The following is a 25,426-nucleotide window of genomic DNA, read 5'->3' as shown; positions in this document are numbered from 1 at the left end:
TAAAACACATAAATAACGACGATACATAAATTTAAAAAAAACGTAAAAAATAGTATAATCCTAGGCAATTTATATTTAAATGTGTTATGTAAGCAAAATAATCTCATCAAACATGCATTATGTCAGGGAGGGAGGGAGGGAGGGAGGGAGGGAGGGAGGGAGGGAGGGAGGGAGGATGAAACGCCAAATGATTATATCCCAACAAAATTATAGGTTTATGAACGTGGTAGGGGTAGGGAGGGGTAGGTTATATCACAAAAACAGACGAAGAACATCTAAATGCTAAATAACATTTAACAAATAGAAAAGCAATTGCAAAAAAGGAGAGGCGTGCATTACACCGACAGATCTGATATTGATTGAAAAAATGTAAGTTAAGTACGTAGGGGTGGAGGATGAAACGCCAAACGACTGTATCAACACGCAATTAAACGTTAGGGAGAGACGAAAAACAACCGAATACTTAAATAACATTTAGAAAATTGAAAAAAAATTCAAAAAAGAAGAGGGCCAACGGCACGCGGTGTTCCCAAGCGGTCACCCATCCAAGTACTGACCGCGCCCAATGTTGCTTAACTTCGGTGATCGGACGAGAACCGGTGTGTTCAACATGGTATGGTCGTTGGCGAACGCTGATATTGAGATGCGAATCTTATACTGGAGAATAATTTTATTATTTTTATAAAACTTTGACGTTCAGCGGAGTAGTGAACAGCCTACGAAAGCGCGATTTAAATCATGAAATATTCCGATAGATGCCACTTTAGCTCGAACTGAAGAGGGAAAATTCAAATTAATAACAATGGTAAAACACATAAATAACGACGATACATAAATTTAAAAAAAACGTAAAAAATAGTATAATCCTAGGCAATTTATATTTAAATGTGTTATGTAAGCAAAATAATCTCATCAAACATGCATTATGTCAGGGAGGGAGGGAGGGAGGGAGGGAGGGAGGGAGGGAGGGAGGATGAAACGCCAAATGATTATATCCCAACAAAATTATAGGTTTATGAACGTGGTAGGGGTAGGGAGGGGTAGGTTATATCACAAAAACAGACGAAGAACATCTAAATGCTAAATAACATTTAACAAATAGAAAAGCAATTGCAAAAAAGGAGAGGCGTGCATTACACCGACAGATCTGATATTGATTGAAAAAATGTAAGTTAAGTACGTAGGGGTGGAGGATGAAACGCCAAACGACTGTATCAACACGCAATTAAACGTTAGGGAGAGACGAAAAACAACCGAATACTTAAATAACATTTAGAAAATTGAAAAAAAATTCAAAAAAGAAGAGGGCCAACGGCACGCGGTGTTCCCAAGCGGTCACCCATCCAAGTACTGACCGCGCCCAATGTTGCTTAACTTCGGTGATCGGACGAGAACCGGTGTGTTCAACATGGTATGGTCGTTGGCGAACGCTGATATTGAGATGCGAATCTTATACTGGAATAATTTTATTATTTTTATAAAACTTTGACGTTCAGCGGAGTAGTGAACAGCCTACGAAAGCGCGATTTAAATCATGAAATATTCCGATAGATGCCACTTTAGCTCGAACTGAAGAGGGAAAATTCAAATTAATAACAATGGTAAAATACATAAATAACGACGATACATAAATTTAAAAAAAACGTAAAAAATAGTATAATCCTAGGCAATTTATATTTAAATGTGTTATGTAAGCAAAATAATCTCATCAAACATGCATTATGTCAGGGAGGGAGGGAGGGAGGGAGGGAGGGAGGGAGGGAGGGAGGATGAAACGCCAAATGATTATATCCCAACAAAATTATAGGTTTATGAACGTGGTAGGGGTAGGGAGGGGTAGGTTATATCACAAAAACAGACGAAGAACATCTAAATGCTAAATAACATTTAACAAATAGAAAAGCAATTGCAAAAAAGGAGAGGCGTGCATTACACCGACAGATCTGATATTGATTGAAAAAATGTAAGTTAAGTACGTAGGGGTGGAGGATGAAACGCCAAACGACTGTATCAACACGCAATTAAACGTTAGGGAGAGACGAAAAACAACCGAATACTTAAATAACATTTAGAAAATTGAAAAAAAATTCAAAAAAGAAGAGGGCCAACGGCACGCGGTGTTCCCAAGCGGTCACCCATCCAAGTACTGACCGCGCCCAATGTTGCTTAACTTCGGTGATCGGACGAGAACCGGTGTGTTCAACATGGTATGGTCGTTGGCGAACGCTGATATTGAGATGCGAATCTTATACTGGAGAATAATTTTATTATTTTTATAAAACTTTGACGTTCAGCGGAGTAGTGAACAGCCTACGAAAGCGCGATTTAAATCATGAAATATTCCGATAGATGCCACTTTAGCTCGAACTGAAGAGGGAAAATTCAAATTAATAACAATGGTAAAATACATAAATAACGACGATACATAAATTAAAAAAAAACGTAAAAAATAGTATAATCCTAGGCAATTTATATTTAAATGTGTTATGTAAGCAAAATAATCTCATCAAACATGCATTATGTCAGGGAGGGAGGGAGTGAGGGAGGGAGGGAGGGAGGGAGGATGAAACGCCAAATGATTATATCCCAACAAAATTATAGGTTTATGAACGTGGTAGGGGTAGGGAGGGGTAGGTTATATCACAAAAACAGACGAAGAACATCTAAATGCTAAATAACATTTAACAAATAGAAAAGCAATTGCAAAAAAGGAGAGGCGTGCATTACACCGACAGATCTGATATTGATTGAAAAAATGTAAGTTAAGTACGTAGGGGTGGAGGATGAAACGCCAAACGACTGTATCAACACGCAATTAAACGTTAGGGAGAGACGAAAAACAACCGAATACTTAAATAACATTTAGAAAATTGAAAAAAAATTCAAAAAAGAAGAGGGCCAACGGCACGCGGTTTTCCCAAGCGGTCACCCATCCAAGTACTGACCGCGCCCAATGTTGCTTAACTTCGGTGATCGGACGAGAACCGGTGTGTTCAACATGGTATGGTCGTTGGCGAACGCTGATATTGAGATGCGAATCTTATACTGGAGAATAATTTTATTATTTTTATAAAACTTTGACGTTCAGCGGAGTAGTGAACAGCCTACGAAAGCGCGATTTAAATCATGAAATATTCCGATAGATGCCACTTTAGCTCGAACTGAAGAGGGAAAATTCAAATTAATAACAATGGTAAAACACATAAATAACGACGATACATAAATTTAAAAAAAACGTAAAAAATAGTATAATCCTAGGCAATTTATATTTAAATGTGTTATGTAAGCAAAATAATCTCATCAAACATGCATTATGTCAGGGAGGGAGGGAGGGAGGGAGGGAGGGAGGGAGGGAGGGAGGGAGGGAGGATGAAACGCCAAATGATTATATCCCAACAAAATTATAGGTTTATGAACGTGGTAGGGGTAGGGAGGGGTAGGTTATATCACAAAAACAGACGAAGAACATCTAAATGCTAAATAACATTTAACAAATAGAAAAGCAATTGCAAAAAAGGAGAGGCGTGCATTACACCGACAGATCTGATATTGATTGAAAAAATGTAAGTTAAGTACGTAGGGGTGGAGGATGAAACGCCAAACGACTGTATCAACACGCAATTAAACGTTAGGGAGAGACGAAAAACAACCGAATACTTAAATAACATTTAGAAAATTGAAAAAAAATTCAAAAAAGAAGAGGGCCAACGGCACGCGGTGTTCCCAAGCGGTCACCCATCCAAGTACTGACCGCGCCCAATGTTGCTTAACTTCGGTGATCGGACGAGAACCGGTGTGTTCAACATGGTATGGTCGTTGGCGAACGCTGATATTGAGATGCGAATCTTATACTGGAGAATAATTTTATTATTTTTATAAAACTTTGACGTTCAGCGGAGTAGTGAACAGCCTACGAAAGCGCGATTTAAATCATGAAATATTCCGATAGATGCCACTTTAGCTCGAACTGAAGAGGGAAAATTCAAATTAATAACAATGGTAAAACACATAAATAACGACGATACATAAATTTAAAAAAAACGTAAAAAATAGTATAATCCTAGGCAATTTATATTTAAATGTGTTATGTAAGCAAAATAATCTCATCAAACATGCATTATGTCAGGGAGGGAGGGAGGGAGGGAGGGAGGGAGGATGAAACGCCAAATGATTATATCCCAACAAAATTATAGGTTTATGAACGTGGTAGGGGTAGGGAGGGGTAGGTTATATCACAAAAACAGACGAAGAACATCTAAATGCTAAATAACATTTAACAAATAGAAAAGCAATTGCAAAAAAGGAGAGGCGTGCATTACACCGACAGATCTGATATTGATTGAAAAAATGTAAGTTAAGTACGTAGGGGTGGAGGATGAAACGCCAAACGACTGTATCAACACGCAATTAAACGTTAGGGAGAGACGAAAAACAACCGAATACTTAAATAACATTTAGAAAATTGAAAAAAAATTCAAAAAAGAAGAGGGCCAACGGCACGCGGTGTTCCCAAGCGGTCACCCATCCAAGTACTGACCGCGCCCAATGTTGCTTAACTTCGGTGATCGGACGAGAACCGGTGTGTTCAACATGGTATGGTCGTTGGCGAACGCTGATATTGAGATGCGAATCTTATACTGGAATAATTTTATTATTTTTATAAAACTTTGACGTTCAGCGGAGTAGTGAACAGCCTACGAAAGCGCGATTTAAATCATGAAATATTCCGATAGATGCCACTTTAGCTCGAACTGAAGAGGGAAAATTCAAATTAATAACAATGGTAAAATACATAAATAACGACGATACATAAATTTAAAAAAAACGTAAAAAATAGTATAATCCTAGGCAATTTATATTTAAATGTGTTATGTAAGCAAAATAATCTCATCAAACATGCATTATGTCAGGGAGGGAGGGAGGGAGGGAGGGAGGGAGGGAGGGAGGGAGGATGAAACGCCAAATGATTATATCCCAACAAAATTATAGGTTTATGAACGTGGTAGGGGTAGGGAGGGGTAGGTTATATCACAAAAACAGACGAAGAACATCTAAATGCTAAATAACATTTAACAAATAGAAAAGCAATTGCAAAAAAGGAGAGGCGTGCATTACACCGACAGATCTGATATTGATTGAAAAAATGTAAGTTAAGTACGTAGGGGTGGAGGATGAAACGCCAAACGACTGTATCAACACGCAATTAAACGTTAGGGAGAGACGAAAAACAACCGAATACTTAAATAACATTTAGAAAATTGAAAAAAAATTCAAAAAAGAAGAGGGCCAACGGCACGCGGTGTTCCCAAGCGGTCACCCATCCAAGTACTGACCGCGCCCAATGTCGCTTAACTTCGGTGATCGGACGAGAACCGGTGTGTTCAACATGGTATGGTCGTTGGCGAACGCTGATATTGAGATGCGAATCTTATACTGGAATAATTTTATTATTTTTATAAAACTTTGACGTTCAGCGGAGTAGTGAACAGCCTACGAAAGCGCGATTTAAATCATGAAATATTCCGATAGATGCCACTTTAGCTCGAACTGAAGAGGGAAAATTCAAATTAATAACAATGGTAAAATACATAAATAACGACGATACATAAATTTAAAAAAAACGTAAAAAATAGTATAATCCTAGGCAATTTATATTTAAATGTGTTATGTAAGCAAAATAATCTCATCAAACATGCATTATGTCAGGGAGGGAGGGAGGGAGGGAGGGAGGGAGGGAGGGAGGATGAAACGCCAAATGATTATATCCCAACAAAATTATAGGTTTATGAACGTGGTAGGGGTAGGGAGGGGTAGGTTATATCACAAAAACAGACGAAGAACATCTAAATGCTAAATAACATTTAACAAATAGAAAAGCAATTGCAAAAAAGGAGAGGCGTGCATTACACCGACAGATCTGATATTGATTGAAAAAATGTAAGTTAAGTACGTAGGGGTGGAGGATGAAACGCCAAACGACTGTATCAACACGCAATTAAACGTTAGGGAGAGACGAAAAACAACCGAATACTTAAATAACATTTAGAAAATTGAAAAAAAATTCAAAAAAGAAGAGGGCCAACGGCACGCGGTGTTCCCAAGCGGTCACCCATCCAAGTACTGACCGCGCCCAATGTTGCTTAACTTCGGTGATCGGACGAGAACCGGTGTGTTCAACATGGTATGGTCGTTGGCGAACGCTGATATTGAGATGCGAATCTTATACTGGAGAATAATTTTATTATTTTTATAAAACTTTGACGTTCAGCGGAGTAGTGAACAGCCTACGAAAGCGCGATTTAAATCATGAAATATTCCGATAGATGCCACTTTAGCTCGAACTGAAGAGGGAAAATTCAAATTAATAACAATGGTAAAACACATAAATAACGACGATACATAAATTTAAAAAAAACGTAAAAAATAGTATAATCCTAGGCAATTTATATTTAAATGTGTTATGTAAGCAAAATAATCTCATCAAACATGCATTATGTCAGGGAGGGAGGGAGGGAGGGAGGGAGGGAGGGAGGGAGGATGAAACGCCAAATGATTATATCCCAACAAAATTATAGGTTTATGAACGTGGTAGGGGTAGGGAGGGGTAGGTTATATCACAAAAACAGACGAAGAACATCTAAATGCTAAATAACATTTAACAAATAGAAAAGCAATTGCAAAAAAGGAGAGGCGTGCATTACACCGACAGATCTGATATTGATTGAAAAAATGTAAGTTAAGTACGTAGGGGTGGAGGATGAAACGCCAAACGACTGTATCAACACGCAATTAAACGTTAGGGAGAGACGAAAAACAACCGAATACTTAAATAACATTTAGAAAATTGAAAAAAAATTCAAAAAAGAAGAGGGCCAACGGCACGCGGTGTTCCCAAGCGGTCACCCATCCAAGTACTGACCGCGCCCAATGTTGCTTAACTTCGGTGATCGGACGAGAACCGGTGTGTTCAACATGGTATGGTCGTTGGCGAACGCTGATATTGAGATGCGAATCTTATACTGGAGAATAATTTTATTATTTTTATAAAACTTTGACGTTCAGCGGAGTAGTGAACAGCCTACGAAAGCGCGATTTAAATCATGAAATATTCCGATAGATGCCACTTTAGCTCGAACTGAAGAGGGAAAATTCAAATTAATAACAATGGTAAAACACATAAATAACGACGATACATAAATTTAAAAAAAACGTAAAAAATAGTATAATCCTAGGCAATTTATATTTAAATGTGTTATGTAAGCAAAATAATCTCATCAAACATGCATTATGTCAGGGAGGGAGGGAGGGAGGGAGGGAGGGAGGGAGGGAGGGAGGATGAAACGCCAAATGATTATATCCCAACAAAATTATAGGTTTATGAACGTGGTAGGGGTAGGGAGGGGTAGGTTATATCACAAAAACAGACGAAGAACATCTAAATGCTAAATAACATTTAACAAATAGAAAAGCAATTGCAAAAAAGGAGAGGCGTGCATTACACCGACAGATCTGATATTGATTGAAAAAATGTAAGTTAAGTACGTAGGGGTGGAGGATGAAACGCCAAACGACTGTATCAACACGCAATTAAACGTTAGGGAGAGACGAAAAACAACCGAATACTTAAATAACATTTAGAAAATTGAAAAAAAATTCAAAAAAGAAGAGGGCCAACGGCACGCGGTGTTCCCAAGCGGTCACCCATCCAAGTACTGACCGCGCCCAATGTTGCTTAACTTCGGTGATCGGACGAGAACCGGTGTGTTCAACATGGTATGGTCGTTGGCGAACGCTGATATTGAGATGCGAATCTTATACTGGAATAATTTTATTATTTTTATAAAACTTTGACGTTCAGCGGAGTAGTGAACAGCCTACGAAAGCGCGATTTAAATCATGAAATATTCCGATAGATGCCACTTTAGCTCGAACTGAAGAGGGAAAATTCAAATTAATAACAATGGTAAAATACATAAATAACGACGATACATAAATTTAAAAAAAACGTAAAAAATAGTATAATCCTAGGCAATTTATATTTAAATGTGTTATGTAAGCAAAATAATCTCATCAAACATGCATTATGTCAGGGAGGGAGGGAGGGAGGGAGGGAGGGAGGGAGGGAGGGAGGATGAAACGCCAAATGATTATATCCCAACAAAATTATAGGTTTATGAACGTGGTAGGGGTAGGGAGGGGTAGGTTATATCACAAAAACAGACGAAGAACATCTAAATGCTAAATAACATTTAACAAATAGAAAAGCAATTGCAAAAAAGGAGAGGCGTGCATTACACCGACAGATCTGATATTGATTGAAAAAATGTAAGTTAAGTACGTAGGGGTGGAGGATGAAACGCCAAACGACTGTATCAACACGCAATTAAACGTTAGGGAGAGACGAAAAACAACCGAATACTTAAATAACATTTAGAAAATTGAAAAAAAATTCAAAAAAGAAGAGGGCCAACGGCACGCGGTGTTCCCAAGCGGTCACCCATCCAAGTACTGACCGCGCCCAATGTTGCTTAACTTCGGTGATCGGACGAGAACCGGTGTGTTCAACATGGTATGGTCGTTGGCGAACGCTGATATTGAGATGCGAATCTTATACTGGAGAATAATTTTATTATTTTTATAAAACTTTGACGTTCAGCGGAGTAGTGAACAGCCTACGAAAGCGCGATTTAAATCATGAAATATTCCGATAGATGCCACTTTAGCTCGAACTGAAGAGGGAAAATTCAAATTAATAACAATGGTAAAATACATAAATAACGACGATACATAAATTAAAAAAAAACGTAAAAAATAGTATAATCCTAGGCAATTTATATTTAAATGTGTTATGTAAGCAAAATAATCTCATCAAACATGCATTATGTCAGGGAGGGAGGGAGTGAGGGAGGGAGGGAGGGAGGGAGGATGAAACGCCAAATGATTATATCCCAACAAAATTATAGGTTTATGAACGTGGTAGGGGTAGGGAGGGGTAGGTTATATCACAAAAACAGACGAAGAACATCTAAATGCTAAATAACATTTAACAAATAGAAAAGCAATTGCAAAAAAGGAGAGGCGTGCATTACACCGACAGATCTGATATTGATTGAAAAAATGTAAGTTAAGTACGTAGGGGTGGAGGATGAAACGCCAAACGACTGTATCAACACGCAATTAAACGTTAGGGAGAGACGAAAAACAACCGAATACTTAAATAACATTTAGAAAATTGAAAAAAAATTCAAAAAAGAAGAGGGCCAACGGCACGCGGTTTTCCCAAGCGGTCACCCATCCAAGTACTGACCGCGCCCAATGTTGCTTAACTTCGGTGATCGGACGAGAACCGGTGTGTTCAACATGGTATGGTCGTTGGCGAACGCTGATATTGAGATGCGAATCTTATACTGGAGAATAATTTTATTATTTTTATAAAACTTTGACGTTCAGCGGAGTAGTGAACAGCCTACGAAAGCGCGATTTAAATCATGAAATATTCCGATAGATGCCACTTTAGCTCGAACTGAAGAGGGAAAATTCAAATTAATAACAATGGTAAAACACATAAATAACGACGATACATAAATTTAAAAAAAACGTAAAAAATAGTATAATCCTAGGCAATTTATATTTAAATGTGTTATGTAAGCAAAATAATCTCATCAAACATGCATTATGTCAGGGAGGGAGGGAGGGAGGGAGGGAGGGAGGGAGGGAGGGAGGGAGGGAGGATGAAACGCCAAATGATTATATCCCAACAAAATTATAGGTTTATGAACGTGGTAGGGGTAGGGAGGGGTAGGTTATATCACAAAAACAGACGAAGAACATCTAAATGCTAAATAACATTTAACAAATAGAAAAGCAATTGCAAAAAAGGAGAGGCGTGCATTACACCGACAGATCTGATATTGATTGAAAAAATGTAAGTTAAGTACGTAGGGGTGGAGGATGAAACGCCAAACGACTGTATCAACACGCAATTAAACGTTAGGGAGAGACGAAAAACAACCGAATACTTAAATAACATTTAGAAAATTGAAAAAAAATTCAAAAAAGAAGAGGGCCAACGGCACGCGGTGTTCCCAAGCGGTCACCCATCCAAGTACTGACCGCGCCCAATGTTGCTTAACTTCGGTGATCGGACGAGAACCGGTGTGTTCAACATGGTATGGTCGTTGGCGAACGCTGATATTGAGATGCGAATCTTATACTGGAGAATAATTTTATTATTTTTATAAAACTTTGACGTTCAGCGGAGTAGTGAACAGCCTACGAAAGCGCGATTTAAATCATGAAATATTCCGATAGATGCCACTTTAGCTCGAACTGAAGAGGGAAAATTCAAATTAATAACAATGGTAAAACACATAAATAACGACGATACATAAATTTAAAAAAAACGTAAAAAATAGTATAATCCTAGGCAATTTATATTTAAATGTGTTATGTAAGCAAAATAATCTCATCAAACATGCATTATGTCAGGGAGGGAGGGAGGGAGGGAGGGAGGGAGGGAGGGAGGGAGGGAGGGAGGATGAAACGCCAAATGATTATATCCCAACAAAATTATAGGTTTATGAACGTGGTAGGGGTAGGGAGGGGTAGGTTATATCACAAAAACAGACGAAGAACATCTAAATGCTAAATAACATTTAACAAATAGAAAAGCAATTGCAAAAAAGGAGAGGCGTGCATTACACCGACAGATCTGATATTGATTGAAAAAATGTAAGTTAAGTACGTAGGGGTGGAGGATGAAACGCCAAACGACTGTATCAACACGCAATTAAACGTTAGGGAGAGACGAAAAACAACCGAATACTTAAATAACATTTAGAAAATTGAAAAAAAATTCAAAAAAGAAGAGGGCCAACGGCACGCGGTGTTCCCAAGCGGTCACCCATCCAAGTACTGACCGCGCCCAATGTTGCTTAACTTCGGTGATCGGACGAGAACCGGTGTGTTCAACATGGTATGGTCGTTGGCGAACGCTGATATTGAGATGCGAATCTTATACTGGAATAATTTTATTATTTTTATAAAACTTTGACGTTCAGCGGAGTAGTGAACAGCCTACGAAAGCGCGATTTAAATCATGAAATATTCCGATAGATGCCACTTTAGCTCGAACTGAAGAGGGAAAATTCAAATTAATAACAATGGTAAAATACATAAATAACGACGATACATAAATTTAAAAAAAACGTAAAAAATAGTATAATCCTAGGCAATTTATATTTAAATGTGTTATGTAAGCAAAATAATCTCATCAAACATGCATTATGTCAGGGAGGGAGGGAGGGAGGGAGGGAGGGAGGGAGGGAGGATGAAACGCCAAATGATTATATCCCAACAAAATTATAGGTTTATGAACGTGGTAGGGGTAGGGAGGGGTAGGTTATATCACAAAAACAGACGAAGAACATCTAAATGCTAAATAACATTTAACAAATAGAAAAGCAATTGCAAAAAAGGAGAGGCGTGCATTACACCGACAGATCTGATATTGATTGAAAAAATGTAAGTTAAGTACGTAGGGGTGGAGGATGAAACGCCAAACGACTGTATCAACACGCAATTAAACGTTAGGGAGAGACGAAAAACAACCGAATACTTAAATAACATTTAGAAAATTGAAAAAAAATTCAAAAAAGAAGAGGGCCAACGGCACGCGGTGTTCCCAAGCGGTCACCCATCCAAGTACTGACCGCGCCCAATGTTGCTTAACTTCGGTGATCGGACGAGAACCGGTGTGTTCAACATGGTATGGTCGTTGGCGAACGCTGATATTGAGATGCGAATCTTATACTGGAGAATAATTTTATTATTTTTATAAAACTTTGACGTTCAGCGGAGTAGTGAACAGCCTACGAAAGCGCGATTTAAATCATGAAATATTCCGATAGATGCCACTTTAGCTCGAACTGAAGAGGGAAAATTCAAATTAATAACAATGGTAAAACACATAAATAACGACGATACATAAATTTAAAAAAAACGTAAAAAATAGTATAATCCTAGGCAATTTATATTTAAATGTGTTATGTAAGCAAAATAATCTCATCAAACATGCATTATGTCAGGGAGGGAGGGAGGGAGGGAGGGAGGGAGGGAGGGAGGGAGGATGAAACGCCAAATGATTATATCCCAACAAAATTATAGGTTTATGAACGTGGTAGGGGTAGGGAGGGGTAGGTTATATCACAAAAACAGACGAAGAACATCTAAATGCTAAATAACATTTAACAAATAGAAAAGCAATTGCAAAAAAGGAGAGGCGTGCATTACACCGACAGATCTGATATTGATTGAAAAAATGTAAGTTAAGTACGTAGGGGTGGAGGATGAAACGCCAAACGACTGTATCAACACGCAATTAAACGTTAGGGAGAGACGAAAAACAACCGAATACTTAAATAACATTTAGAAAATTGAAAAAAAATTCAAAAAAGAAGAGGGCCAACGGCACGCGGTTTTCCCAAGCGGTCACCCATCCAAGTACTGACCGCGCCCAATGTTGCTTAACTTCGGTGATCGGACGAGAACCGGTGTGTTCAACATGGTATGGTCGTTGGCGAACGCTGATATTGAGATGCGAATCTTATACTGGAGAATAATTTTATTATTTTTATAAAACTTTGACGTTCAGCGGAGTAGTGAACAGCCTACGAAAGCGCGATTTAAATCATGAAATATTCCGATAGATGCCACTTTAGCTCGAACTGAAGAGGGAAAATTCAAATTAATAACAATGGTAAAATACATAAATAACGACGATACATAAATTTAAAAAAAACGTAAAAAATAGTATAATCCTAGGCAATTTATATTTAAATGTGTTATGTAAGCAAAATAATCTCATCAAACATGCATTATGTCAGGGAGGGAGGGAGGGAGGGAGGGAGGGAGGGAGGGAGGGAGGATGAAACGCCAAATGATTATATCCCAACAAAATTATAGGTTTATGAACGTGGTAGGGGTAGGGAGGGGTAGGTTATATCACAAAAACAGACGAAGAACATCTAAATGCTAAATAACATTTAACAAATAGAAAAGCAATTGCAAAAAAGGAGAGGCGTGCATTACACCGACAGATCTGATATTGATTGAAAAAATGTAAGTTAAGTACGTAGGGGTGGAGGATGAAACGCCAAACGACTGTATCAACACGCAATTAAACGTTAGGGAGAGACGAAAAACAACCGAATACTTAAATAACATTTAGAAAATTGAAAAAAAATTCAAAAAAGAAGAGGGCCAACGGCACGCGGTGTTCCCAAGCGGTCACCCATCCAAGTACTGACCGCGCCCAATGTTGCTTAACTTCGGTGATCGGACGAGAACCGGTGTGTTCAACATGGTATGGTCGTTGGCGAACGCTGATATTGAGATGCGAATCTTATACTGGAGAATAATTTTATTATTTTTATAAAACTTTGACGTTCAGCGGAGTAGTGAACAGCCTACGAAAGCGCGATTTAAATCATGAAATATTCCGATAGATGCCACTTTAGCTCGAACTGAAGAGGGAAAATTCAAATTAATAACAATGGTAAAATACATAAATAACGACGATACATAAATTTAAAAAAAACGTAAAAAATAGTATAATCCTAGGCAATTTATATTTAAATGTGTTATGTAAGCAAAATAATCTCATCAAACATGCATTATGTCAGGGAGGGAGGGAGTGAGGGAGGGAGGGAGGGAGGGAGGATGAAACGCCAAATGATTATATCCCAACAAAATTATAGGTTTATGAACGTGGTAGGGGTAGGGAGGGGTAGGTTATATCACAAAAACAGACGAAGAACATCTAAATGCTAAATAACATTTAACAAATAGAAAAGCAATTGCAAAAAAGGAGAGGCGTGCATTACACCGACAGATCTGATATTGATTGAAAAAATGTAAGTTAAGTACGTAGGGGTGGAGGATGAAACGCCAAACGACTGTATCAACACGCAATTAAACGTTAGGGAGAGACGAAAAACAACCGAATACTTAAATAACATTTAGAAAATTGAAAAAAAATTCAAAAAAGAAGAGGGCCAACGGCACGCGGTTTTCCCAAGCGGTCACCCATCCAAGTACTGACCGCGCCCAATGTTGCTTAACTTCGGTGATCGGACGAGAACCGGTGTGTTCAACATGGTATGGTCGTTGGCGAACGCTGATATTGAGATGCGAATCTTATACTGGAGAATAATTTTATTATTTTTATAAAACTTTGACGTTCAGCGGAGTAGTGAACAGCCTACGAAAGCGCGATTTAAATCATGAAATATTCCGATAGATGCCACTTTAGCTCGAACTGAAGAGGGAAAATTCAAATTAATAACAATGGTAAAACACATAAATAACGACGATACATAAATTTAAAAAAAACGTAAAAAATAGTATAATCCTAGGCAATTTATATTTAAATGTGTTATGTAAGCAAAATAATCTCATCAAACATGCATTATGTCAGGGAGGGAGGGAGGGAGGGAGGGAGGGAGGGAGGGAGGATGAAACGCCAAATGATTATATCCCAACAAAATTATAGGTTTATGAACGTGGTAGGGGTAGGGAGGGGTAGGTTATATCACAAAAACAGACGAAGAACATCTAAATGCTAAATAACATTTAACAAATAGAAAAGCAATTGCAAAAAAGGAGAGGCGTGCATTACACCGACAGATCTGATATTGATTGAAAAAATGTAAGTTAAGTACGTAGGGGTGGAGGATGAAACGCCAAACGACTGTATCAACACGCAATTAAACGTTAGGGAGAGACGAAAAACAACCGAATACTTAAATAACATTTAGAAAATTGAAAAAAAATTCAAAAAAGAAGAGGGCCAACGGCACGCGGTGTTCCCAAGCGGTCACCCATCCAAGTACTGACCGCGCCCAATGTTGCTTAACTTCGGTGATCGGACGAGAACCGGTGTGTTCAACATGGTATGGTCGTTGGCGAACGCTGATATTGAGATGCGAATCTTATACTGGAGAATAATTTTATTATTTTTATAAAACTTTGACGTTCAGCGGAGTAGTGAACAGCCTACGAAAGCGCGATTTAAATCATGAAATATTCCGATAGATGCCACTTTAGCTCGAACTGAAGAGGGAAAATTCAAATTAATAACAATGGTAAAACACATAAATAACGACGATACATAAATTTAAAAAAAACGTAAAAAATAGTATAATCCTAGGCAATTTATATTTAAATGTGTTATGTAAGCAAAATAATCTCATCAAACATGCATTATGTCAGGGAGGGAGGGAGGGAGGGAGGGAGGGAGGGAGGGAGGGAGGATGAAACGCCAAATGATTATATCCCAACAAAATTATAGGTTTATGAACGTGGTAGGGGTAGGGAGGGGTAGGTTATATCACAAAAACAGACGAAGAACATCTAAATGCTAAATAACATTTAACAAATAGAAAAGCAATTGCAAAAAAGGAGAGGCGTGCATTACACCGACAGATCTGATATTGATTGAAAAAATGTAAGTTAAGTACGTAGGGGTGGAGGATGAAACGCCAAACGACTGTATCAACACGCAATTAAACGTTAGGGAGAGACGAAAAACAACCGAATACTTAAATAACATTTAGAAAATTGAAAAAAAATTCAAAAAAGAAGAGGGCCAACGGCACGCGGTGTTCCCAAGCGGTCACCCATCCAAGTACTGACCGCGCCCAATGTTGCTTAACTTCGGTGATCGGACGAGAACCGGTGTGTTCAACATGGTATGGTCGTTGGCGAACGCTGATATTGAGATGCGAATCTTATACTGGAATAATTTTATTATTTTTATAAAACTTTGACGTTCAGCGGAGTAGTGAACAGCCTACGAAAGCGCGATTTAAATCATGAAATATTCCGATAGATGCCACTTTAGCTCGAACTGAAGAGGGAAAATTCAAATTAATAACAATGGTAAAATACATAAATAACGACGATACATAAATTTAAAAAAAACGTAAAAAATAGTATAATCCTAGGCAATTTATATTTAAATGTGTTATGTAAGCAAAATAATCTCATCAAACATGCATTATGTCAGGGAGGGAGGGAGGGAGGGAGGGAGGGAGGGAGGGAGGGAGGATGAAACGCCAAATGATTATATCCCAACAAAATTATAGGTTTATGAACGTGGTAGGGGTAGGGAGGGGTAGGTTATATCACAAAAACAGACGAAGAACATCTAAATGCTAAATAACATTTAACAAATAGAAAAGCAATTGCAAAAAAGGAGAGGCGTGCATTACACCGACAGATCTGATATTGATTGAAAAAATGTAAGTTAAGTACGTAGGGGTGGAGGATGAAACGCCAAACGACTGTATCAACACGCAATTAAACGTTAGGGAGAGACGAAAAACAACCGAATACTTAAATAACATTTAGAAAATTGAAAAAAAATTCAAAAAAGAAGAGGGCCAACGGCACGCGGTGTTCCCAAGCGGTCACCCATCCAAGTACTGACCGCGCCCAATGTTGCTTAACTTCGGTGATCGGACGAGAACCGGTGTGTTCAACATGGTATGGTCGTTGGCGAACGCTGATATTGAGATGCGAATCTTATACTGGAGAATAATTTTATTATTTTTATAAAACTTTGACGTTCAGCGGAGTAGTGAACAGCCTACGAAAGCGCGATTTAAATCATGAAATATTCCGATAGATGCCACTTTAGCTCGAACTGAAGAGGGAAAATTCAAATTAATAACAATGGTAAAATACATAAATAACGACGATACATAAATTTAAAAAAAACGTAAAAAATAGTATAATCCTAGGCAATTTATATTTAAATGTGTTATGTAAGCAAAATAATCTCATCAAACATGCATTATGTCAGGGAGGGAGGGAGTGAGGGAGGGAGGGAGGGAGGGAGGATGAAACGCCAAATGATTATATCCCAACAAAATTATAGGTTTATGAACGTGGTAGGGGTAGGGAGGGGTAGGTTATATCACAAAAACAGACGAAGAACATCTAAATGCTAAATAACATTTAACAAATAGAAAAGCAATTGCAAAAAAGGAGAGGCGTGCATTACACCGACAGATCTGATATTGATTGAAAAAATGTAAGTTAAGTACGTAGGGGTGGAGGATGAAACGCCAAACGACTGTATCAACACGCAATTAAACGTTAGGGAGAGACGAAAAACAACCGAATACTTAAATAACATTTAGAAAATTGAAAAAAAATTCAAAAAAGAAGAGGGCCAACGGCACGCGGTTTTCCCAAGCGGTCACCCATCCAAGTACTGACCGCGCCCAATGTTGCTTAACTTCGGTGATCGGACGAGAACCGGTGTGTTCAACATGGTATGGTCGTTGGCGAACGCTGATATTGAGATGCGAATCTTATACTGGAGAATAATTTTATTATTTTTATAAAACTTTGACGTTCAGCGGAGTAGTGAACAGCCTACGAAAGCGCGATTTAAATCATGAAATATTCCGATAGATGCCACTTTAGCTCGAACTGAAGAGGGAAAATTCAAATTAATAACAATGGTAAAACACATAAATAACGACGATACATAAATTTAAAAAAAACGTAAAAAATAGTATAATCCTAGGCAATTTATATTTAAATGTGTTATGTAAGCAAAATAATCTCATCAAACATGCATTATGTCAGGGAGGGAGGGAGGGAGGGAGGGAGGGAGGGAGGGAGGATGAAACGCCAAATGATTATATCCCAACAAAATTATAGGTTTATGAACGTGGTAGGGGTAGGGAGGGGTAGGTTATATCACAAAAACAGACGAAGAACATCTAAATGCTAAATAACATTTAACAAATAGAAAAGCAATTGCAAAAAAGGAGAGGCGTGCATTACACCGACAGATCTGATATTGATTGAAAAAATGTAAGTTAAGTACGTAGGGGTGGAGGATGAAACGCCAAACGACTGTATCAACACGCAATTAAACGTTAGGGAGAGACGAAAAACAACCGAATACTTAAATAACATTTAGAAAATTGAAAAAAAATTCAAAAAAGAAGAGGGCCAACGGCACGCGGTGTTCCCAAGCGGTCACCCATCCAAGTACTGACCGCGCCCAATGTTGCTTAACTTCGGTGATCGGACGAGAACCGGTGTGTTCAACATGGTATGGTCGTTGGCGAACGCTGATATTGAGATGCGAATCTTATACTGGAGAATAATTTTATTATTTTTATAAAACTTTGACGTTCAGCGGAGTAGTGAACAGCCTACGAAAGCGCGATTTAAATCATGAAATATTCCGATAGATGCCACTTTAGCTCGAACTGAAGAGGGAAAATTCAAATTAATAACAATGGTAAAACACATAAATAACGACGATACATAAATTTAAAAAAAACGTAAAAAATAGTATAATCCTAGGCAATTTATATTTAAATGTGTTATGTAAGCAAAATAATCTCATCAAACATGCATTATGTCAGGGAGGGAGGGAGGGAGGGAGGGAGGGAGGGAGGGAGGGAGGATGAAACGCCAAATGATTATATCCCAACAAAATTATAGGTTTATGAACGTGGTAGGGGTAGGGAGGGGTAGGTTATATCACAAAAACAGACGAAGAACATCTAAATGCTAAATAACATTTAACAAATAGAAAAGCAATTGCAAAAAAGGAGAGGCGTGCATTACACCGACAGATCTGATATTGATTGAAAAAATGTAAGTTAAGTACGTAGGGGTGGAGGATGAAACGCCAAACGACTGTATCAACACGCAATTAAACGTTAGGGAGAGACGAAAAACAACCGAATACTTAAATAACATTTAGAAAATTGAAAAAAAATTCAAAAAAGAAAAGGGCCAACGGCACGCGGTGTTCCCAAGCGGTCACCCATCCAAGTACTGACCGCGCCCAATGTTGCTTAACTTCGGTGATCGGACGAGAACCGGTGTGTTCAACATGGTATGGTCGTTGGCGAACGCTGATATTGAGATGCGAATCTTATACTGGAGAATAATTTTATTATTTTTATAAAACTTTGACGTTCAGCGGAGTAGTGAACAGCCTACGAAAGCGCGATTTAAATCATGAAATATTCCGATAGATGCCACTTTAGCTCGAACTGAAGAGGGAAAATTCAAATTAATAACAATGGTAAAACACATAAATAACGACGATACATAAATTTAACAAAAACGTAAAAAATAGTATAATCCTAGGCAATTTATATTTAAATGTGTTATGTAAGCAAAATAATCTCATCAAACATGCATTATGTCAGGGAGGGAGGGAGGGAGGGAGGGAGGGAGGGAGGGAGGGAGGGAGGGAGGATGAAACGCCAAATGATTATATCCCAACAAAATTATAGGTTTATGAACGTGGTAGGGGTAGGGAGGGGTAGGTTATATCACAAAAACAGACGAAGAACATCTAAATGCTAAATAACATTTAACAAATAGAAAAGCAATTGCAAAAAAGGAGAGGCGTGCATTACACCGACAGATCTGATATTGATTGAAAAAATGTAAGTTAAGTACGTAGGGGTGGAGGATGAAACGCCAAACGACTGTATCAACACGCAATTAAACGTTAGGGAGAGACGAAAAACAACCGAATACTTAAATAACATTTAGAAAATTGAAAAAAAATTCAAAAAAGAAGAGGGCCAACGGCACGCGGTGTTCCCAAGCGGTCACCCATCCAAGTACTGACCGCGCCCAATGTTGCTTAACTTCGGTGATCGGACGAGAACCGGTGTGTTCAACATGGTATGGTCGTTGGCGAACGCTGATATTGAGATGCGAATCTTATACTGGAGAATAATTTTATTATTTTTATAAAACTTTGACGTTCAGCGGAGTAGTGAACAGCCTACGAAAGCGCGATTTAAATCATGAAATATTCCGATAGATGCCACTTTAGCTCGAACTGAAGAGGGAAAATTCAAATTAATAACAATGGTAAAATACATAAATAACGACGATACATAAATTTAAAAAAAACGTAAAAAATAGTATAATCCTAGGCAATTTATATTTAAATGTGTTATGTAAGCAAAATAATCTCATCAAACATGCATTATGTCAGGGAGGGAGGGAGTGAGGGAGGGAGGGAGGGAGGGAGGATGAAACGCCAAATGATTATATCCCAACAAAATTATAGGTTTATGAACGTGGTAGGGGTAGGGAGGGGTAGGTTATATCACAAAAACAGACGAAGAACATCTAAATGCTAAATAACATTTAACAAATAGAAAAGCAATTGCAAAAAAGGAGAGGCGTGCATTACACCGACAGATCTGATATTGATTGAAAAAATGTAAGTTAAGTACGTAGGGGTGGAGGATGAAACGCCAAACGACTGTATCAACACGCAATTAAACGTTAGGGAGAGACGAAAAACAACCGAATACTTAAATAACATTTAGAAAATTGAAAAAAAATTCAAAAAAGAAGAGGGCCAACGGCACGCGGTGTTCCCAAGCGGTCACCCATCCAAGTACTGACCGCGCCCAATGTTGCTTAACTTCGGTGATCGGACGAGAACCGGTGTGTTCAACATGGTATGGTCGTTGGCGAACGCTGATATTGAGATGCGAATCTTATACTGGAGAATAATTTTATTATTTTTATAAAACTTTGACGTTCAGCGGAGTAGTGAACAGCCTACGAAAGCGCGATTTAAATCATGAAATATTCCGATAGATGCCACTTTAGCTCGAACTGAAGAGGGAAAATTCAAATTAATAACAATGGTAAAACACATAAATAACGACGATACATAAATTTAAAAAAAACGTAAAAAATAGTATAATCCTAGGCAATTTATATTTAAATGTGTTATGTAAGCAAAATAATCTCATCAAACATGCATTATGTCAGGGAGGGAGGGAGGGAGGGAGGGAGGGAGGGAGGGAGGGAGGATGAAACGCCAAATGATTATATCCCAACAAAATTATAGGTTTATGAACGTGGTAGGGGTAGGGAGGGGTAGGTTATATCACAAAAACAGACGAAGAACATCTAAATGCTAAATAACATTTAACAAATAGAAAAGCAATTGCAAAAAAGGAGAGGCGTGCATTACACCGACAGATCTGATATTGATTGAAAAAATGTAAGTTAAGTACGTAGGGGTGGAGGATGAAACGCCAAACGACTGTATCAACACGCAATTAAACGTTAGGGAGAGACGAAAAACAACCGAATACTTAAATAACATTTAGAAAATTGAAAAAAAATTCAAAAAAGAAGAGGGCCAACGGCACGCGGTGTTCCCAAGCGGTCACCCATCCAAGTACTGACCGCGCCCAATGTTGCTTAACTTCGGTGATCGGACGAGAACCGGTGTGTTCAACATGGTATGGTCGTTGGCGAACGCTGATATTGAGATGCGAATCTTATACTGGAGAATAATTTTATTATTTTTATAAAACTTTGACGTTCAGCGGAGTAGTGAACAGCCTACGAAAGCGCGATTTAAATCATGAAATATTCCGATAGATGCCACTTTAGCTCGAACTGAAGAGGGAAAATTCAAATTAATAACAATGGTAAAACACATAAATAACGACGATACATAAATTTAAAAAAAACGTAAAAAATAGTATAATCCTAGGCAATTTATATTTAAATGTGTTATGTAAGCAAAATAATCTCATCAAACATGCATTATGTCAGGGAGGGAGGGAGGGAGGGAGGGAGGGAGGGAGGGAGGGAGGATGAAACGCCAAATGATTATATCCCAACAAAATTATAGGTTTATGAACGTGGTAGGGGTAGGGAGGGGTAGGTTATATCACAAAAACAGACGAAGAACATCTAAATGCTAAATAACATTTAACAAATAGAAAAGCAATTGCAAAAAAGGAGAGGCGTGCATTACACCGACAGATCTGATATTGATTGAAAAAATGTAAGTTAAGTACGTAGGGGTGGAGGATGAAACGCCAAACGACTGTATCAACACGCAATTAAACGTTAGGGAGAGACGAAAAACAACCGAATACTTAAATAACATTTAGAAAATTGAAAAAAAATTCAAAAAAGAAGAGGGCCAACGGCACGCGGTGTTCCCAAGCGGTCACCCATCCAAGTACTGACCGCGCCCAATGTTGCTTAACTTCGGTGATCGGACGAGAACCGGTGTGTTCAACATGGTATGGTCGTTGGCGAACGCTGATATTGAGATGCGAATCTTATACTGGAGAATAATTTTATTATTTTTATAAAACTTTGACGTTCAGCGGAGTAGTGAACAGCCTACGAAAGCGCGATTTAAATCATGAAATATTCCGATAGATGCCACTTTAGCTCGAACTGAAGAGGGAAAATTCAAATTAATAACAATGGTAAAATACATAAATAACGACGATACATAAATTTAAAAAAAACGTAAAAAATAGTATAATCCTAGGCAATTTATATTTAAATGTGTTATGTAAGCAAAATAATCTCATCAAACATGCATTATGTCAGGGAGGGAGGGAGGGAGGGAGGGAGGGAGGGAGGGAGGGAGGATGAAACGCCAAATGATTATATCCCAACAAAATTATAGGTTTATGAACGTGGTAGGGGTAGGGAGGGGTAGGTTATATCACAAAAACAGACGAAGAACATCTAAATGCTAAATAACATTTAACAAATAGAAAAGCAATTGCAAAAAAGGAGAGGCGTGCATTACACCGACAGATCTGATATTGATTGAAAAAATGTAAGTTAAGTACGTAGGGGTGGAGGATGAAACGCCAAACGACTGTATCAACACGCAATTAAACGTTAGGGAGAGACGAAAAACAACCGAATACTTAAATAACATTTAGAAAATTGAAAAAAAATTCAAAAAAGAAGAGGGCCAACGGCACGCGGTGTTCCCAAGCGGTCACCCATCCAAGTACTGACCGCGCCCAATGTTGCTTAACTTCGGTGATCGGACGAGAACCGGTGTGTTCAACATGGTATGGTCGTTGGCGAACGCTGATATTGAGATGCAAATCTTATACTGGAGAATAATTTTATTATTTTTATAAAACTTTGACGTTCAGCGGAGTAGTGAACAGCCTACGAAAGCGCGATTTAAATCATGAAATATTCCGATAGATGCCACTTTAGCTCGAACTGAAGAGGGAAAATTCAAATTAATAACAATGGTAAAACACATAAATAACGACGATACATAAATTTAAAAAAAACGTAAAAAATAGTATAATCCTAGGCAATTTATATTTAAATGTGTTATGTAAGCAAAATAATCTCATCAAACATGCATTATGTCAGGGAGGGAGGGAGGGAGGGAGGGAGGGAGGGAGGGAGGGAGGATGAAACGCCAAATGATTATATCCCAACAAAATTATAGGTTTATGAACGTGGTAGGGGTAGGGAGGGGTAGGTTATATCACAAAAACAGACGAAGAACATCTAAATGCTAAATAACATTTAACAAATAGAAAAGCAATTGCAAAAAAGGAGAGGCGTGCATTACACCGACAGATCTGATATTGATTGAAAAAATGTAAGTTAAGTACGTAGGGGTGGAGGATGAAACGCCAAACGACTGTATCAACACGCAATTAAACGTTAGGGAGAGACGAAAAACAACCGAATACTTAAATAACATTTAGAAAATTGAAAAAAAATTCAAAAAAGAAGAGGGCCAACGGCACGCGGTGTTCCCAAGCGGTCACCCATCCAAGTACTGACCGCGCCCAATGTTGCTTAACTTCGGTGATCGGACGAGAACCGGTGTGTTCAACATGGTATGGTCGTTGGCGAACGCTGATATTGAGATGCGAATCTTATACTGGAATAATTTTATTATTTTTATAAAACTTTGACGTTCAGCGGAGTAGTGAACAGCCTACGAAAGCGCGATTTAAATCATGAAATATTCCGATAGATGCCACTTTAGCTCGAACTGAAGAGGGAAAATTCAAATTAATAACAATGGTAAAATACATAAATAACGACGATACATAAATTTAAAAAAAACGTAAAAAATAGTATAATCCTAGGCAATTTATATTTAAATGTGTTATGTAAGCAAAATAATCTCATCAAACATGCATTATGTCAGGGAGGGAGGGAGGGAGGGAGGGAGGGAGGGAGGGAGGGAGGATGAAACGCCAAATGATTATATCCCAACAAAATTATAGGTTTATGAACGTGGTAGGGGTAGGGAGGGGTAGGTTATATCACAAAAACAGACGAAGAACATCTAAATGCTAAATAACATTTAACAAATAGAAAAGCAATTGCAAAAAAGGAGAGGCGTGCATTACACCGACAGATCTGATATTGATTGAAAAAATGTAAGTTAAGTACGTAGGGGTGGAGGATGAAACGCCAAACGACTGTATCAACACGCAATTAAACGTTAGGGAGAGACGAAAAACAACCGAATACTTAAATAACATTTAGAAAATTGAAAAAAAATTCAAAAAAGAAGAGGGCCAACGGCACGCGGTGTTCCCAAGCGGTCACCCATCCAAGTACTGACCGCGCCCAATGTTGCTTAACTTCGGTGATCGGACGAGAACCGGTGTGTTCAACATGGTATGGTCGTTGGCGAACGCTGATATTGAGATGCGAATCTTATACTGGAGAATAATTTTATTATTTTTATAAAACTTTGACGTTCAGCGGAGTAGTGAACAGCCTACGAAAGCGCGATTTAAATCATGAAATATTCCGATAGATGCCACTTTAGCTCGAACTGAAGAGGGAAAATTCAAATTAATAACAATGGTAAAATACATAAATAACGACGATACATAAATTTAAAAAAAACGTAAAAAATAGTATAATCCTAGGCAATTTATATTTAAATGTGTTATGTAAGCAAAATAATCTCATCAAACATGCATTATGTCAGGGAGGGAGGGAGTGAGGGAGGGAGGGAGGGAGGGAGGATGAAACGCCAAATGATTATATCCCAACAAAATTATAGGTTTATGAACGTGGTAGGGGTAGGGAGGGGTAGGTTATATCACAAAAACAGACGAAGAACATCTAAATGCTAAATAACATTTAACAAATAGAAAAGCAATTGCAAAAAAGGAGGGGCGTGCATTACACCGACAGATCTGATATTGATTGAAAAAATGTAAGTTAAGTACGTAGGGGTGGAGGATGAAACGCTAAACGACTGTATCAACACGCAATTAAACGTTAGGGAGAGACGAAAAACAACCGAATACTTAAATAACATTTAGAAAATTGAAAAAAAATTCAAAAAAGAAGAGGGCCAACGGCACGCGGTGTTCCCAAGCGGTCACCCATCCAAGTACTGACCGCGCCCAATGTTGCTTAACTTCGGTGATCGGACGAGAACCGGTGTGTTCAACATGGTATGGTCGTTGGCGAACGCTGATATTGAGATGCGAATCTTATACTGGAGAATAATTTTATTATTTTTATAAAACTTTGACGTTCAGCGGAGTAGTGAACAGCCTACGAAAGC

The 25,426-nt window shown here is 38.2% G+C and overlaps 32 non-coding genes across 32 annotated transcripts; all 32 read right to left on the bottom strand.

The window, feature by feature from the left end:
• Positions 1-508: 508 nt before the first annotated feature.
• Positions 509-627, bottom strand: LOC149413125 (5S ribosomal RNA). Its single transcript, XR_016304465.1, has one exon. It is a non-coding gene; the product is annotated as a 5S ribosomal RNA (ribosomal RNA).
• A 679-nt stretch (positions 628-1,306) lies between these two features.
• Positions 1,307-1,425, bottom strand: LOC149413124 (5S ribosomal RNA). Its single transcript, XR_016304464.1, has one exon. It is a non-coding gene; the product is annotated as a 5S ribosomal RNA (ribosomal RNA).
• Positions 1,426-2,102: 677 nt separating this feature from the next.
• On the bottom strand, positions 2,103-2,221 carry LOC149413123 (5S ribosomal RNA). The gene has a single exon (XR_016304463.1). It is a non-coding gene; the product is annotated as a 5S ribosomal RNA (ribosomal RNA).
• Positions 2,222-2,896: 675 nt separating this feature from the next.
• LOC149413122 (5S ribosomal RNA) lies at positions 2,897-3,015 on the bottom strand. The gene has a single exon (XR_016304556.1). It is a non-coding gene; the product is annotated as a 5S ribosomal RNA (ribosomal RNA).
• A 687-nt stretch (positions 3,016-3,702) lies between these two features.
• Positions 3,703-3,821, bottom strand: LOC149413121 (5S ribosomal RNA). Its single transcript, XR_016304462.1, has one exon. It is a non-coding gene; the product is annotated as a 5S ribosomal RNA (ribosomal RNA).
• Positions 3,822-4,488: 667 nt separating this feature from the next.
• LOC149413120 (5S ribosomal RNA) lies at positions 4,489-4,607 on the bottom strand. Its single transcript, XR_016304461.1, has one exon. It is a non-coding gene; the product is annotated as a 5S ribosomal RNA (ribosomal RNA).
• Positions 4,608-5,284: 677 nt separating this feature from the next.
• LOC149413119 (5S ribosomal RNA) lies at positions 5,285-5,403 on the bottom strand. Its single transcript, XR_016304493.1, has one exon. It is a non-coding gene; the product is annotated as a 5S ribosomal RNA (ribosomal RNA).
• Positions 5,404-6,076: 673 nt separating this feature from the next.
• LOC149413118 (5S ribosomal RNA) lies at positions 6,077-6,195 on the bottom strand. Its single transcript, XR_016304460.1, has one exon. It is a non-coding gene; the product is annotated as a 5S ribosomal RNA (ribosomal RNA).
• Positions 6,196-6,870: 675 nt separating this feature from the next.
• Positions 6,871-6,989, bottom strand: LOC149413117 (5S ribosomal RNA). The gene has a single exon (XR_016304459.1). It is a non-coding gene; the product is annotated as a 5S ribosomal RNA (ribosomal RNA).
• Positions 6,990-7,668: 679 nt separating this feature from the next.
• On the bottom strand, positions 7,669-7,787 carry LOC149413116 (5S ribosomal RNA). Its single transcript, XR_016304458.1, has one exon. It is a non-coding gene; the product is annotated as a 5S ribosomal RNA (ribosomal RNA).
• Positions 7,788-8,464: 677 nt separating this feature from the next.
• LOC149413115 (5S ribosomal RNA) lies at positions 8,465-8,583 on the bottom strand. Its single transcript, XR_016304456.1, has one exon. It is a non-coding gene; the product is annotated as a 5S ribosomal RNA (ribosomal RNA).
• A 675-nt stretch (positions 8,584-9,258) lies between these two features.
• LOC149413114 (5S ribosomal RNA) lies at positions 9,259-9,377 on the bottom strand. Its single transcript, XR_016304545.1, has one exon. It is a non-coding gene; the product is annotated as a 5S ribosomal RNA (ribosomal RNA).
• A 687-nt stretch (positions 9,378-10,064) lies between these two features.
• LOC149413113 (5S ribosomal RNA) lies at positions 10,065-10,183 on the bottom strand. The gene has a single exon (XR_016304455.1). It is a non-coding gene; the product is annotated as a 5S ribosomal RNA (ribosomal RNA).
• Positions 10,184-10,870: 687 nt separating this feature from the next.
• Positions 10,871-10,989, bottom strand: LOC149413112 (5S ribosomal RNA). Its single transcript, XR_016304454.1, has one exon. It is a non-coding gene; the product is annotated as a 5S ribosomal RNA (ribosomal RNA).
• Positions 10,990-11,662: 673 nt separating this feature from the next.
• LOC149413111 (5S ribosomal RNA) lies at positions 11,663-11,781 on the bottom strand. Its single transcript, XR_016304453.1, has one exon. It is a non-coding gene; the product is annotated as a 5S ribosomal RNA (ribosomal RNA).
• A 679-nt stretch (positions 11,782-12,460) lies between these two features.
• LOC149413110 (5S ribosomal RNA) lies at positions 12,461-12,579 on the bottom strand. Its single transcript, XR_016304518.1, has one exon. It is a non-coding gene; the product is annotated as a 5S ribosomal RNA (ribosomal RNA).
• Positions 12,580-13,258: 679 nt separating this feature from the next.
• On the bottom strand, positions 13,259-13,377 carry LOC149413109 (5S ribosomal RNA). Its single transcript, XR_016304452.1, has one exon. It is a non-coding gene; the product is annotated as a 5S ribosomal RNA (ribosomal RNA).
• A 675-nt stretch (positions 13,378-14,052) lies between these two features.
• LOC149413108 (5S ribosomal RNA) lies at positions 14,053-14,171 on the bottom strand. The gene has a single exon (XR_016304407.1). It is a non-coding gene; the product is annotated as a 5S ribosomal RNA (ribosomal RNA).
• Positions 14,172-14,846: 675 nt separating this feature from the next.
• On the bottom strand, positions 14,847-14,965 carry LOC149413107 (5S ribosomal RNA). The gene has a single exon (XR_016304451.1). It is a non-coding gene; the product is annotated as a 5S ribosomal RNA (ribosomal RNA).
• A 679-nt stretch (positions 14,966-15,644) lies between these two features.
• On the bottom strand, positions 15,645-15,763 carry LOC149413106 (5S ribosomal RNA). Its single transcript, XR_016304450.1, has one exon. It is a non-coding gene; the product is annotated as a 5S ribosomal RNA (ribosomal RNA).
• Positions 15,764-16,440: 677 nt separating this feature from the next.
• Positions 16,441-16,559, bottom strand: LOC149413105 (5S ribosomal RNA). The gene has a single exon (XR_016304449.1). It is a non-coding gene; the product is annotated as a 5S ribosomal RNA (ribosomal RNA).
• A 675-nt stretch (positions 16,560-17,234) lies between these two features.
• LOC149413104 (5S ribosomal RNA) lies at positions 17,235-17,353 on the bottom strand. Its single transcript, XR_016304292.1, has one exon. It is a non-coding gene; the product is annotated as a 5S ribosomal RNA (ribosomal RNA).
• A 675-nt stretch (positions 17,354-18,028) lies between these two features.
• On the bottom strand, positions 18,029-18,147 carry LOC149413103 (5S ribosomal RNA). The gene has a single exon (XR_016304448.1). It is a non-coding gene; the product is annotated as a 5S ribosomal RNA (ribosomal RNA).
• A 679-nt stretch (positions 18,148-18,826) lies between these two features.
• LOC149413102 (5S ribosomal RNA) lies at positions 18,827-18,945 on the bottom strand. The gene has a single exon (XR_016304447.1). It is a non-coding gene; the product is annotated as a 5S ribosomal RNA (ribosomal RNA).
• A 687-nt stretch (positions 18,946-19,632) lies between these two features.
• On the bottom strand, positions 19,633-19,751 carry LOC149413101 (5S ribosomal RNA). Its single transcript, XR_016304445.1, has one exon. It is a non-coding gene; the product is annotated as a 5S ribosomal RNA (ribosomal RNA).
• Positions 19,752-20,426: 675 nt separating this feature from the next.
• On the bottom strand, positions 20,427-20,545 carry LOC149413100 (5S ribosomal RNA). The gene has a single exon (XR_016304444.1). It is a non-coding gene; the product is annotated as a 5S ribosomal RNA (ribosomal RNA).
• Positions 20,546-21,224: 679 nt separating this feature from the next.
• Positions 21,225-21,343, bottom strand: LOC149413099 (5S ribosomal RNA). Its single transcript, XR_016304443.1, has one exon. It is a non-coding gene; the product is annotated as a 5S ribosomal RNA (ribosomal RNA).
• A 679-nt stretch (positions 21,344-22,022) lies between these two features.
• Positions 22,023-22,141, bottom strand: LOC149413098 (5S ribosomal RNA). The gene has a single exon (XR_016304442.1). It is a non-coding gene; the product is annotated as a 5S ribosomal RNA (ribosomal RNA).
• A 679-nt stretch (positions 22,142-22,820) lies between these two features.
• Positions 22,821-22,939, bottom strand: LOC149413097 (5S ribosomal RNA). The gene has a single exon (XR_016304441.1). It is a non-coding gene; the product is annotated as a 5S ribosomal RNA (ribosomal RNA).
• Positions 22,940-23,618: 679 nt separating this feature from the next.
• On the bottom strand, positions 23,619-23,737 carry LOC149413096 (5S ribosomal RNA). The gene has a single exon (XR_016304440.1). It is a non-coding gene; the product is annotated as a 5S ribosomal RNA (ribosomal RNA).
• A 677-nt stretch (positions 23,738-24,414) lies between these two features.
• LOC149413095 (5S ribosomal RNA) lies at positions 24,415-24,533 on the bottom strand. The gene has a single exon (XR_016304439.1). It is a non-coding gene; the product is annotated as a 5S ribosomal RNA (ribosomal RNA).
• A 675-nt stretch (positions 24,534-25,208) lies between these two features.
• On the bottom strand, positions 25,209-25,327 carry LOC149413094 (5S ribosomal RNA). Its single transcript, XR_016304438.1, has one exon. It is a non-coding gene; the product is annotated as a 5S ribosomal RNA (ribosomal RNA).
• Between the last annotated feature and the right edge of the window lie 99 nt (positions 25,328-25,426).

The sequence above is a fragment of the Hesperophylax consimilis genome, chromosome 22 (genome assembly GCF_061612785.1).
Source record: "Hesperophylax consimilis isolate HC1 chromosome 22, BYU_Hcon_1.0, whole genome shotgun sequence".
Taxonomy (NCBI): domain Eukaryota; kingdom Metazoa; phylum Arthropoda; class Insecta; order Trichoptera; family Limnephilidae; genus Hesperophylax; species Hesperophylax consimilis.
Note: the sequence above shows the minus strand (reverse complement) of the source record. Positions and strands in the feature narration are given on the sequence as shown.